This window comes from Populus alba, chromosome 2 (genome assembly GCF_005239225.2).
Source record: "Populus alba chromosome 2, ASM523922v2, whole genome shotgun sequence".
Taxonomy (NCBI): Eukaryota; Viridiplantae; Streptophyta; class Magnoliopsida; order Malpighiales; family Salicaceae; genus Populus; species Populus alba.
In genome coordinates, this window is record NC_133285.1 from 4,397,080 (window position 1) to 4,412,104 (window position 15,025).

Sequence of the window (15,025 nt, forward strand, 5' to 3'; positions counted from 1 at the left end):
CTCTAGCATATACAGATACAGAAAAGCTTTTTTATGTACGTATAGAAGGGAGATCCAAAATAGTATTTTCTTTCATTCTTTTTTTTATACCATAGGATTAGAAATACAAAGCAGAAACTAGCAGAAGATTAAGCAGAAGGACAATATTGCAGTTTCATTGCAGCTTTAAACCAGCACACTAAACTCAGTATTATCAAAGTTGCAAACTTCTTAAAAGAACGACAAATGTTGGAAGTACAAATCCTTTGTTCCATGTTTGCGAGACTTTTTCTAGTGATAAGAAATCTAGTCTTTCTTAAAGGGAGTAATGAGGGTTTGTGGAACAAAACTTCCTTTATATAACTATAAAGCACAGTGTTGACAGTGCAGCCTGGAAAACTTTGTCGTCTACTTAATCTCAGTCTAGTGTGCTCCCCCATTCCCAGTGCTGGTGAATCACATAACTCCAGTGCTCGCATATGGTTTTGCTGCAGGCCAGTCAAGAAGGCATTTGCTAATTACTCCAGATATATTATGGTACTCTCAAAATTTCATTAATAAATAACAAGTACAAAATGCCATTCTGTAAAGAATGCCAATAAATCAATTTAAGCAATTATGTGCCTAACATTCCTAGCAAAACAAAGCCACCAAGCTTTTTAGTTGTGTATTCCACAAACATCAACAATAACTTTATCCTCAATGTAAGTTCATAAAAAAAAGGCATATCTCAGCATACATGATCAGATTTAGGTTCATGAACAGCTAGCTATTCATGTTATCAGGGGAAGTCATACGACCTTGCAACATCCATTAAAGGAACTTTACAATACTGCTAATCCTAAATTATCATCTGCCTTCGCTACAGAAATAGATAACAAAGCAGAAAACCCATTTAACAAATACCTTGTAACGTTGTGGCAGGCTTCTCATAAGTTCGACTCTCCAGTAAAGACCAATGACTGTTGCCACGCTACAATGTTCAACTGTTGGAGTGCATGTAACCCTGAATAAAAGATTGGTTAGTGAACTGAACTAGAGAGGGTCAATGACCATTTTAGTGTGCATAGAAAGGTTGGACAGGGAGGACAAGGGACTGTTTACAAAGAAATGTTGGCAGATGGTAGGATTGTTGCAATGAAAAAGTCGGGATTGATTAGAGAAGGAAAGCTTGAAAAATTCATCAATGAAGTTGTCATTCTCTTACAAATTAATTAATCATAGGAATGTGGTTAGGCTATTAGGTTGTTGCTTGGAAACCGGGGTTCCATCACTAGTCTATGAATTCATCCCTAATGGAACCCTTTTCTAGTATCTTCACGATCAATGCGAGGAGTTTCTGCTAAAGTGGGATATACGTTTAAGGATTGCCATGGAAAAGTTGCTGGTGCTCTTTCTTACTTGCATTCGGCAGCTTCGTTACCTGTTTATCATCGTGACATCAAGTCTTCAAACATTATGTTATATGATAAGTATGGAGCAAAAGTCGCGGATTTTGGAATCTCTAAATCAGTTGCCTTAGACCAAACTCATGTGACTACAGAAGTACAAGGCACATTTGGGCACTTAGACCCAGAATACATCCAGTAAAGCAAAGAGTGATGTTTATAGCTATGGAATAGTCCTTGTCGAGCTCTTTAACTAGACAAAAACCTTACTCCTCGACTACGTCTGAAGAAGATGGAGGTTTGATCTTATATTTCATGCCTTGTATGGAGGAGAATCGGCTACAAGATATCGTTTGATCTTATAAATGCCAGAACATAAACAGGAAGTAACGACCCACGATGAGAGAAGTCTCAAAGAAGCTGGAGGAAATGCAAATATTGCAAAATGATTTCAATGTCAATCCACAGAATTTTACACGTGAATTTAAAGTTTAGACTCTATTATACGGTTTATTAGTTCGTATATATATATATATGAAGTAAACAAACAGGAGATCTACAGATTATTTTATTTTTGTCTTTTTTTCCAGTTTGAGTATTTCCATCCATTGACAATGCTAAGGAAAAAACTTGGCTGCAAGTCATAGTTGTAACCAGTGTCACTGTTACATACGTATCTTGTTACCAATACGGCCATCACAGTAACACCGTAATTGCCCATCCTAATCAATTATTGAATATGGCTCGTAAATTTATATTTCATTTCTCACCGAATAATAGAGAATACTTTTTATTTAAAATATTTGTTTCCAAGAAAATCATGTTTACGTGTTTTAGGCAAATTTACATAATTGCTACCTGTAGGTTGGCCCAATTTTTTTCTTGAAAATTAAAAAGAATATCTAAATGATGGAAAATTCTTTGACAAAATCGTTAAATTTAGTTTAGTAGGTCAATTTTGAAACTATTTAATCAAATATGACTCAATCAACTTAATGATTATATAAACAATTATAATGACCAGAAAAAACAAAGCTTGATTTTAGAAGAAAAAAGTCTAAGATAACATCTTTTTTTTTAATAATTAGATAGTAATACATTGAATCCACCCAGGTTTTATGGATTAACCTTCTTAACCTACAACCTCAATCATGAATTCTCCTGAGTTTTATTATAGATTTTTTTTACTTAATTATATAATAATAAAAATAGATGATTGTAAAATTGAGTACAAACTATCAAATATCCAAATATTTGTTTGAGACTGAAATAAACCAACAAAAAGCAAATTGAAACAAATATTGAAATCCAAATCAAAATCAATCAAATATTGAAGGATGAAGTTAAAAAAATAAAAAACCAACGATGAAGTGTAAAATTTAAAAAAAAAAAGGAGAGGGGAGGGAGAAATCAAGTGTTGATGGGTCAAGTCCATGTGTTTGGACTTAATTAAAAAGCTCGTTCATGTCTGAGCATAGAAGCCTAAGCTTCTATATGCTATCCAAATCTTTTTTTTAAGTAGGCAACATGTTGTTTGTGGTGGCATTCGACAAGTTATTTGTAGTGGCATGTGATATGTCATCTTTTGGAGTTAGCCTAAAATATGACCACTGCTATAGTATTTGTAAAATGGGCGAGAGGGGTTTTTTTGTCTTAAAAATCAAAATTTAAAAATCTCCTTGAACCACTTATCAACCCTAAAATACCTTAAAATCACAAAAAAAAAAAAATCTAAATTGAGCCCAATCTACTTTTTCAAGCAAGTTTATAGAAAATATCAATATCATCAAACTCTCATCATCAAATGAAACATGTGAATACAAAGAACAAAGAATCTTGTCACCAAAAAGTAATTATTCGTTCTCCTTCGTAGTATTTAGACAACTATCTATCTCTTCTTTCAAACTCAAGAATTAAAATATTAAAAAAGTAAAATTTTGGACCCAAAATTAAAATTATAAAAACTAAAAAGACTGTAGAGTAAGAAAAAATAAAGGTAGACTAAAAAGAATTTTTTCTACTGGATTTTGATATTAGCCAGAAGATTTCTTCTTGTTTTACACTTCAATCTTATGTTGATAAAAAAATTTCTCTCAATGATTTTTTATAAATTAGTTATGAAATTAAAATAAAAGATTGCAACCAAAAAGAAAGAAAAAAATTTGAGGATGAAAATATTTTTTTTAAAAAAAACATTATGGGTGTTGTGAATCGCTACGGTGATCAATCGAATCCTTTTACTATATTTTACATTTATGATATAATATAAATGTATCTGTAATTCATGAACTTTAAAATACCACCCAATTGAACCTGTAGGCAAGCAGGAGGATAGCTAGAGTTGTGCATAAATGACCTGTCACGTTACCAACTCAATTCCACTGTCTCGAAACAATGGATTTCCTTAAAAACGCTATACCTTTTCTCTGATAATTTACTCTGGTTTAGGTATCTTTTCCGGTGCATGTCCTGTATAAATTCCATAAAATAGCGTCTGGCAGAGCTTGATTATGTCCGTTACTGCTTATTAATGGGTGCTGGATTAGATAATGAAAGGGGCGGGGGTAGAAAGATAAAGTAACTGCCGCCATTCTGAACGTGCTCGGTGGAGGAATCCCAAAGATTTATTTACGAAAACCCACAGACCAAACAAAAGATGAGCTTGAAATTCAACTTCGTTCAGAAAAGAAAAGGATTGAGATCTGGAATAGGAGTATGCCATTGGCTGGATTGGAACTCCGATGTTCGAGTCTTGATTCTTTAATGACAAGGTTTATTTCCCGGTGATGCGACGCTAAACCCTAGAAGATGCGATTCGTCCAGGATATTGAAGAGGGGCCAGAAATCGGGTCAGGAATCTAGCCCATCAGATTAACGGGCCTTGTTCTTGGAGTTCTTAGCAGCTTTTATAGCACCCTTTGTTTCCTTAATTCAATTTTTTATGATTTTAACTTCAGAGTTGCTATGCAGGAGCAAACACTGTGATGCATTATGTATCTGAAACAGAGCTCATGAAAATACAATTCAAATCGTTTTTTATTCTTAAAATTTTTACATAGATTTTAAATATGATTTTACCACATTTATTATTTATTTTTTTAGCTTTCAATCACAAATAAAATGATATTTTTTGTTAACTTGCTTTAATAATTATAAAAAAAATAAAAGAGACAATTATTTCAATTAAAAACATTATGCTCGTTAAGATAAACAAAAAATACATTACTGAAAAAAATCTGATAGAAAATAAATTTAAAATTATTGTATTTTCATATTTAATAATACAAGAAAATTTCATAATACCTGAAAAAAAATTTATTATTATGTTTTAAAAAATCTTGGTACCCTGCATGTAACGCGTGCGTGCAAACTAATTCCTCGTGCCAATAGAGTGGAAATTATACTTCAAGATAATATAACACGTTCTGAAATATAAAATGATAGATATAGGAAATTAAAGAACTCCATATAAACGTGATTCTTTTCTCTTGGCTTCCCTTCCATTTATACAACACATGTGTAATACCAGTAGCTTCCAGGATAAATTTTATATATAGTGTTTGAATTGTAATTAAAAAAATTACAGCTTTAGTCTTTCCTTAAATGAGCAAGATTTTTTATATGTATATATCCCTCGGAATAATATTTTTTGAATTGATTTTAATTATATTTTCTATTCTAAAAAACTTAGAAGTGCGATAAAGTGAATGTGATGGTTTCTTTTTTCTCTTTCTTTTTCATTTTTCATTCTTTTTTTCATTATTATTTTCTCAGTTTTATTCTTTAACAAATACTTGATTTTAGATCTATTTTTATAAATTATTTCAATTTAATTTTTAAAAAATTATCATAATTTTAAAAAAATATCTTAATATGTGATCCATGTTTAATTTTAAAAAATATTTATTTTTATTAGTATATAATTAAATAAAAAATAATTTTAAAAAATAAAGTTATCATGAAGTTTAGTTGTTGAAATATGTCCAACCACATTCGTACCATCTTTTGGTCGGCTTTTACATCGGGTTCAGGGCTATAAAGTGCAGGGTTTTTTTTGGCTGGTTGCAGTGCAGGGGTGATGAGATGGTGCAAAAAGGAGTGATTTTTGTTTCGAAACAAGTACAAAATGAAGGGATCAAAGTGGACAAAGATGGTTATCCATGCTTGCGAGAAAGGCCGGAATTCTACAGAAAAACCTTCAACGAAGAAGATGACAACGTCGTCTCTCCCTTCAAGGAAAAAGCTGAACGGCATGGTGTCTTTTTTAGATAAAGGTTTCTTATCAAGATGAAACTACATTGTTTTGGTAAATTTCAAGCTAGTCCTTACACTTCAGTGCCTTTTCAATATTATTTTTTGTTTTCAAAGACTTTAAATTAGGTCTCAAATTGAACATTTAACTTTGAATTTCCTTTAATTTTGTCCCTGGTTCAACTTTTTCTGCTTCGTCAATTTTGATCCTTGGCTATCCAATTTGTGCATATTTGGCCAATTTTGCCATAGAGTCTCCCTTTCATCTTCAATTAAGCTCTTAATTGAATGAATTCGACTTCCAAGCTTTGTCATCTCTTTTGTTTTGGCCCTTGATCCTTTTATTTTTATAATTTTTACCAGTTTGACTAATATTTCAATTTTTCTCTTTAATGAAGACCGTGATTGCATTTATAAGATTTTCAAAAAATTTCATCCTTTTCATCCCTGACCTTTTTATTTATGCAAATTCCATCAATTTCAGACTTTTTCTTCGATTTCACTTCAATTAAACCCCTTACTTGCATTCCCTCAAAATTGTCACTGCTGTAGTTTTACTTGCTTTGTATCAATTCTTTCGATTTTTCTTTAATATTTTTATGATTTCATCTCAAATTATTGTTTTCATGTTTTTTTTTTCCCAAAAATATGCCAACATTTATCTAAAAATAACTTGGTGCAATTGTTTTTTAATTTCTAAAGGGGGTAAAAATTGGGTTATGACAATCCGAATCATTATTTTAACAAGTTAATTCGCGAAAATTTAGTCGATCTAAAATATTGATGTCTTAATATTAAAGAAAAATCTTGAATTATTTTTTAAAAGATAAATCTTGTTTCTTATATGTCGTAAATATTGTCTTTGAACCTATCAATTTGATTAAGTCATATCAGGACAGCTTTCATACAATTTAATTTTAAATTCATGTTAAACAATAAATTAAATTAAAAAAAATTTTAAATTAACACATTAAATCAAATTTAATAATAATATCAAATAATTATCTATTCCCAAACTTTCTTCCACGTTCAAAATTTTCTTCATTCGGTTTACAATGTAATGCAACGCTGTAAATTAATGTCCATCTAATCAATGTGAATTTTTTTTTTTTTTTTTGCTCCAAGGTGTCCTTTGGGTAATCAGAAATGAAATACTTTAAATGAAAAAAGGGAAATACAAAACTATATTTAATTTTAATATCGGGTTTTGAATAATAAAAATAAATTCAAATGAAATTTGAGTACTTTAATAGATGAAAAAGAATGATGATTAAAAAATAAATTTGTTAACGGTGATAACAATAGCAATAACAATATTATTGTGATGCCGGGGATGATAATATATAGTTGTATGTAATAACAATGATATAGTTATATATTATTGTAATAACAATGTAATAACAGAGGTGATCAAGTACTGATATATAATAAATAGCAGCAATAATGCACCATTTAAAAAAATAAAATCCCATTCTCTTTTTTTTAATAAATAATTCTTGTGTTTATTCTACCTTTTAAATTAAAATATAACTATGTTTAATTTTTACTCCATTCCCTCTTCATTTTCTGCCACCAATTATTCTTTTTAAATGGAAATTAATTTTTATATTCCTATTCTCGTCATTTCATTTCTCGCTTTTTAATGATATTTAAGGGTTGTTTTCACGAATCACAAGAAAATCTTGTTTTTTTATGAGCCTTGAATTAAAGCTCACCCAATTTCACGAGCCCCCCTTACTGAAATTCATTTTCTCATCGATGATTTGCGTGCGTGACGTGCGAAGAAAATCTTCGACGACGGCCATGGCATGCTGCTATAGAAAAATCAATCACGAGAAGAAAAACAGCCTCGTGCAACATTCCTGAACACACATCTGAGCACTGTTCAAGGGGAACTAACTAAGGGTAACTCATGATTTTGAATTACAATATACTCATAGTATAGCTTAATTAGTCATATCTTAAATTTACTTTTTAGAAATTATTCGTTTGAATCTCATAAACCTCAAGGCCACTAAAAATTTATATAATTATTAACTTCAGGATCCGTAAAATTAGTTAAGTTACGTGCATACTCATCTGAACAACTATATTAATCTAAAAAAAATAATCACTTGCCCCTTCTATGACTGGGAAAACTGTTGCTGCTACCTGCTATTACTTTAAAACAGGTCACAATCACTTGCCCCTTCTTCAAGCTATAATAAAAATTATCAAAATAAAATATTTTAGAACAATTTACAGCGCAACAAAATAAACTTGAGCGAAAAGAAAATTGAACTGAGAAGGGAATGACTACGTAAATTAAGAGGAAACTTTAAAAAAAAAAAAGAAAAAAAAGAAATCATGTACCATCATCTACCATGGAAAGCGAAAAAAAGCTTTCAAGATAACTCCTTTGGAAACCATTCATCCATCACAAGAGCAGGCAAAATAGCATATGCAATTGAAACCGTCAAACTGTATATAGTCAACCTGAATAGAGGAAGATGCAATAAAAAAATGAAATATACAGAGATGTGACAGGAATGACCATTTTGTTAGAAAGTAGCTTAAGACAAACCCGTTTATGCAAGCAGAAACAGATTTTAGAATTAAAACGAGATGCATGTCCACGCGCTGCCGCGGGCTTATAAAATAAATATATTTAATAGTGTTATAATTGTGAACCAACGCTAGATAAGTAATAAAAACTAAAGATATGATGGAACTAATATTTCATGACGGGAAAAAAAGTTGTGTTGGTGATCAAAACTTAGAGACTGAATAAAATGATTTGTAGCAATCCATAATGTTTTGGGAGGAAAGATACATTGCTTTCGCCACATGATTTAGCTTTTCTGTTAATAAAAAGAAAATAAAATTACAAAGCTAAATTTTCTACCAACTCAATATTAAAAAAAACCAACAAAGATAATTTTGGAAGGAAAAAAAACCTATAAGAAAAAACATTGTAGCAATTGATAATGTTTTATGAGGAAAACTACAGTGCTTTCCCCAATAAAATAAAATAAAAAACCATTTAGATAAATACTGTAGCAATCCTTATTGTTTTGTAAGAAAAACTATAACGCTTTCCCTATATGATTTAACTTTATTGTAATTATAATTCTTAACCAACTTAATATTTTTTAAAAATAAACAAAGATAATTTTGGAAAAAAATAATAAAAAAATCATATGGAAAAAACACTGCAATAATTCACAGTGTTTTAAAGAAAAAAAATTATAAAGCTAAATTCTTAATCGGCTCAATATTAAAAAATATTAAATCAACAAAGATAATTTTAGAAAAAAAATATATTAAAAGAAAACACAAAAAAAGGAAAAACAATCATGTTGGAAACACTGTAGCAATTCACGATATTTTGTAATGAAAGCTACAGTGCTTCCCCACATGATTTAACATTATTTATAATGACTTTTAATAGTAATTTTCAACAATGTTTTGTGAGGAAATCTACAGTGTTTTCCCCACATGATTAAACTTTATTACAAAGTTAAATTCTAACCAACTCGATATTAAAAAAATAAAAATCGACGAAGATAATTTTAAAAAATATTACAAAAAAGAAAAAAACACAAAAGAAACTGGAAAAAAAACCATGTAAGGAAAAATTGTATCAATCCATAGTGTTTTGTGAGGAAAAACTTGTATTTATTTGTAATTGCAATTATTAAACAGCTTAATATTTAAAGAATAAAATTGACAAAGACAATTTTAGAAGAAAAAAAACATAACAAAACAGAAAAAAAACCACATAAGAAAAAACACTGTAGCAATCCACAGTAATTTGCAAGGAAAGTTATAGTGCTTTCCTCACATATTGTAACTGTAATTTTTAATCAGCTCAATATTAAAAAAAATAAAATAAAAAAAGATAATTTTGAAGAAAACAAAAACAAAAACAAAGAAAACCATGCAGAGAAACACTGTAGCAATCAACAATGTTTTTTAAAAAAAATACAAAACTAAATTATTAATCAGCTCAATATAAAAAAATTTAACAAATATAATTTTGAAAAAATAAAAAAATAAAATAGAAAAACTAATTGAAAAAACACCGTAACAATCCACAATATTTTAAAGGAAAAAAATTACAAAGCAGAATTTTTTAACCAGTTCAATATTTAAAAAGTAAAATCAATAAAGAAAACATTTTAAAAGAAAATTAAATGGAAAAAAAGAAAAAAAGAAAAAAGCAAAGTTGGAAAAAAAAAAAAAAAGGAAAGCAATTTCGAAAAAAAAAAAGAGAAAAAAAAACGAAAAAAAGAAGAGGGAAAGTTGAAAAAAAATGACAAAATGCAAAAAAAAAAAAAAAAAAAAGGGAAAGCACTGTGGATTACTGTTGTAATCCACAGTGATTTAGGTGTGGGGGAACAGTGATTCCCCCACACCATTTAGATATTGTTAATGTAGATGGATTAAGACACAAACATCCGAATGCAATGATTTATCTTAAATTTAGAAGAAGTGCTCCCCGTGTCAAGCAATTGGATTCTCTGAAGAACAGATTTTAGAAACATAAATCAAGCTTGACAAAGTTGCAACCTTCAAAACATAACATGAATACCTGAAAATTCAAACTCATACTCACACATTCATCCGGGATAAAACACGTGGCAATTTTAAGTTGTTAGCCAAAAAATTCATAAAATAAGTGCTAATAATTTATAACAAATAGTGCTTACTTGATTGGAGACTAGAAATTTAACATTAACAAACTAAACTAAACAAAAAAAAACTAATTAAAAAGAAAAAAAATCTGGGTTAACTCGTTAAATCAGGTTAACCCATCAAATTCAGGATCCATATCATGAAAGTCTGATAACTAAATAAAAAAAATTAACATTAACAAACTAAATCAAACAAAAAAAAATCATTGAAAAAAAAATTAAAAAAAAGAAAGAAAGAAGAAGACAGTTCTATAATATAATATAATATAATATAATAATTATTATTATAATATAATATATTAATAAGGCTTTAGTGAAAGGCGTGGGAAAGCTACAGTGCTTTCCCCATGCCTTTTAGAGTATTACTTAATATATGTTTGGGAATATTTTCCAAAAAAAAAAAATTAGGTGTTGTTAAATTTTTTTCTAGTTGACACCAAAAATAGTACCATTATTTTTTTGACATGCAGCATAGCACAAGACAAAATATAGTAATATTGATACAAGATGAAAACTGACAACTAGGGGCTTTTTAAATAAGAAAGATAAAAGAAAAATCAAAGGAAAAAAAAAGCTAGCAGTATTAATATTAAATATATTAAAATAGGAACCATCTAGGTGGTAGCCAAGTGGTAAGAGCTTGGAACTAAAAAGTTTGCTTCCTCTGTGGTCTCAGGTTCGAGCCATGTGGTTACTCATATGATGGCCACTGGAGGTTTACATGGTCATTAACTTCAAGACCCGTGGGATTAGTCGAGGTGTTGTCACAAAGATTAATGATTATTTAGTATACAAGAATGATAGTTTAAATATAAAACTAAGGACAAATTATGTTTCATCCCATTGGACACCTCCTGCGTGTTTTGTGGGCAAGTTGAGGAATCTCACATGCATCTTTTCTTTGCTTGCAGTTGGACATCAAGCTTTTGGGGGAGCATCAAATCTTGGCTACGTATATGTCACGACCCGAATCCCGGATCCATGACCGGCACATAGGCAAGGTTCCCCTCCAAGGTTCCAAACCTATGCGAACCCAAACTTACATACAATCCTTTAAACAACTCAATCAGAGTTTAACACAGCATTAACAACAAATTAACTTCATAACATAATTCGATTGTCTTAATACAAGAGTTAATATCATTTCATAGTTTTGGAGCACTAACTTGACACAAAAGGAAGGTACAAATTACAACCAAAAGCAGGTTCAGAAGATTCAACAAAAGTGACCTGCTATCAAGCTATAAGCCTGAAAAGGATAAATAATGAGAGGGTGAGTTCAACAACTCAGTGAGTAGATAATGTTCAATATACACACACGAGATAATATAACAATGAGAATATATATACAATTATGGCTTTAGGTTCTTCTATAAGGTTTCTCAAATAGGCCATAACAAGAATATCATATGGTAGAACTCGTCAGAAAATAAAAATGCAATGAGCATGAGGCTCCGTACTGTGGGATGATCAGTCCACACGGGTTGGTGACTCCCCCGACCAACTAGGGTTCAGATACGATGTGCACAAAGACTAACATTACCTTGTTAGCATGGGTATTCTGACTGACATACCATAGGTTCATAATCATAATCTAACAAACATATTCATATCTCAAAGCTCAACTCATGACATCAATCAAATGAGGAGCTATCAATCCAGAAGTCAATTCAAAATATATGTTGGTTCATATCAAGAATTCAGATTCAATAATTGATCATGCTTTATCATAACAAGGATAATAATCAATATATATTATCAAGAAGCATGATCCAATTCATATTAACAAATCAAATATTTATAGTATTTCTCATGCATATGGAAAATTATCCACTCACCTGACTCAAAAGCAAACAGCACTCACAAGCTGAAACCGAAGGAAATCCTACTGATGTCCTGCCGGTAGAATATCAGGATTATCTGAATACAAAGGAGACATATTCAAGAATGACTCGAAAGAACATATAACCTATTTAATACACTTAACTAAGAGTGTATTCCGTAATCCTATATGTTTTTGAACTAACTAATCAATTTTCTTAAAAACCCAAAATCTAACGGTTTTCCCGAAATCTAATCCATAATAAAAACAACTAATAAAATTAGTAATAATTCACTAAATAACCCTTAATTATTCATCAAACTAATCTGCAAAAGCTAATATTACAGCTAGGGACAAATCTGGAATTTTTCTATATTTTTAGGGCCAAATTGTAATTTTTATCTAATGGAGGACCAAACTGAAATTTGTCATAAATCCATGAATATACTGAAATTCTGACCTCAATTAATCCTCAATTCTGTCCAGGATGTATCATTATGCTTCAGGGATCATTCTGAAATTTTACCAAAATTTTAGGGTCAAATCATACTTTTTGTCAAATTGGAGGACTAAATTGAAAGTGTTAAATTCTCTTATCTATACAGTAATTCTGTCCATAATTCATATGTTATTCTGTTCAGAATCTCGGAATATGCCCCAGGGACCAATTTGTAATTTTCCAAAGTTCAGGGACTAAACTGTAATTTTCAGAAATTGAGGGACCAAATTGAATTTTCATCATCTTCAACCTCAAACCCAGAATTTCAACAGATCACCTACTGTTATCCCCTGATTTCTAACACAAATTCACCATTCAAACAAAACTATAACTCAAAATCATCACAATCTTCCATAATCAACTTAATAATCAATTACCCACAACAATCAACCCCTAACCTTCAATTTAATTCATCAATTAAACCCAAAACATAAATTTCATAACCCTAACATTTATCAAAACTGAAATTAAAGCTTAATTAACACATAATTATACATTTAACAATTTAAAGCTTACCTTTAAACTTATTTCCTCCAATTCCTTTCCTTTTTCCCTTATTTTCCCCTCTTTTCTCTTCTTCTTCTTTCCTTTCTCACTTCTGTGGATTCTCTTCCTCTCAAAATCAGATTTCTCCTTCTTTTTTTTTTTACTTCTATTTATATTTATCAAGTTTGTTGAATTACTACAATACCCCTTATTCATTTATTCCCACTTTTGAGCCTCCAAGGGCTTTGTGGTAATATCCTATCTTATTAATTTCAAAACATTATAGTATACATCGCCGAATGTCGACTTTGAATAGTGCTATTCGAGGTCTTACCTCTAGGGAAAATAATATTGAAGCAAGAATGCGGAGAGTCTCTTTAGGACTCACATTAAAAGATTGATGTCTTCTTTCAAGTGTAGGAGTGTCAAAGTAATAAATAATCCGGCAAGACCGGGGTCAAATCACAAGGAGGTGAACTGTATAAACTACAAATAAAGAAATAGATAATGATAGAAAAGGAGTTGAAGGATTAAACAAGGATAAAATAATTGTTAAGGTTAGAGGATCCACTAATGGTATTTCAAACAAGTACAGTATAAACTCTTTTTATTACTCAACTGGAAACCACACACACAGAAGGTTTCAATCAGATTATAAATTGTTAACATGATTCTTACTTTTAATTGATGTTGATTCGAAGGTGAATATATGCTTGACAACACTTTGTTTTGTACTCGGAAAAAGATACTTTGCATTGTGGATTTGTTGTGCAATGCTGATTCTCATTACGAGGCGTCATTAATGCTGTTGATACATGAATTGAAAGATAAACTGTCTGCACGCTTGATTTCCAAGTGCTTTTGTGTCAAGGTAACAATTGAGATGATGATGATATCAGATACATACTATTGTATACTAGTACTTTAGCAGTTTAGCTTCAAAGCTTACCCTGATGAAGCAATCATGGAAATGCATTCTTAGCAGAGGAGCAGCAAGGGTTCGGTCCCTAGCAATGTAACGATACATGCAGAGTTTGATGGACTATAAGCTCTGCATCAGGACATGGTCTCTGGTAGAATCCGAGTTGCAAACCCCCTGCATTAGTGAGACCTGCAAGCAAAAAGGCGAAAACGAGTTGAAGAAAGCAGACCGCGAAAAGCTTTTGAATAGCCATTTTCCCTTGAGTGAAGTTTTGAAGCTGTACTTCAAGGATGAGATGGTTTGGAACACAAGTGCTGGCATTTTATAGTTGAGCTAAGGCCTTTGACAGTGTCTTTGCACGAAATGTCATTTGATTAGTTACGAAATGTTGGTGTTTATATGATAAAGTCAACAATTTAAGAGCAGACCCACAACAAATTAATAACTAATCAAATGACGTCAGTTTGATTAATATCTTACACTGCTAAATAATGCTTATATATAAGAGAAAAAAAATTGAAAAACATTAGCAAACTTGCAAAGAAAAACTATCAAACCTCTAAAATATGTTTTCTAAACTCCGTACAAATTAATTTGAAAGTTTTTTGGGAGGGGAAGTATTGTATTTGAATAAAAAGTTCAAGCACGTCGAAATGGAAAGAATTTATATGGGGAAAGCGAAGATTATGATCCTTACTTTCTGGTTAATCATTCATATCGGGCACATCATAATAACAAGGAAGGTTTATTCTTTGTCACCCTCGTATTCCTTGCTTGCATCGTGGTAATCTTGGTGCTTTTGCGATGAACTTGTGATTGCAGCAACTACTTTCCCATTTCATTTTTACCTGTGCATGAAACTGAACCAAATATACTAAAAGTCTCTCTCTGCGTTTTCATTTCAGGTGTCAAAAGCAAGTCCAATATAAGCATCATTATCATATTCTAAAATTCCTAACGTTAATATTTTTTTTTTCTTATTTGAAAGTATATCGAATATTT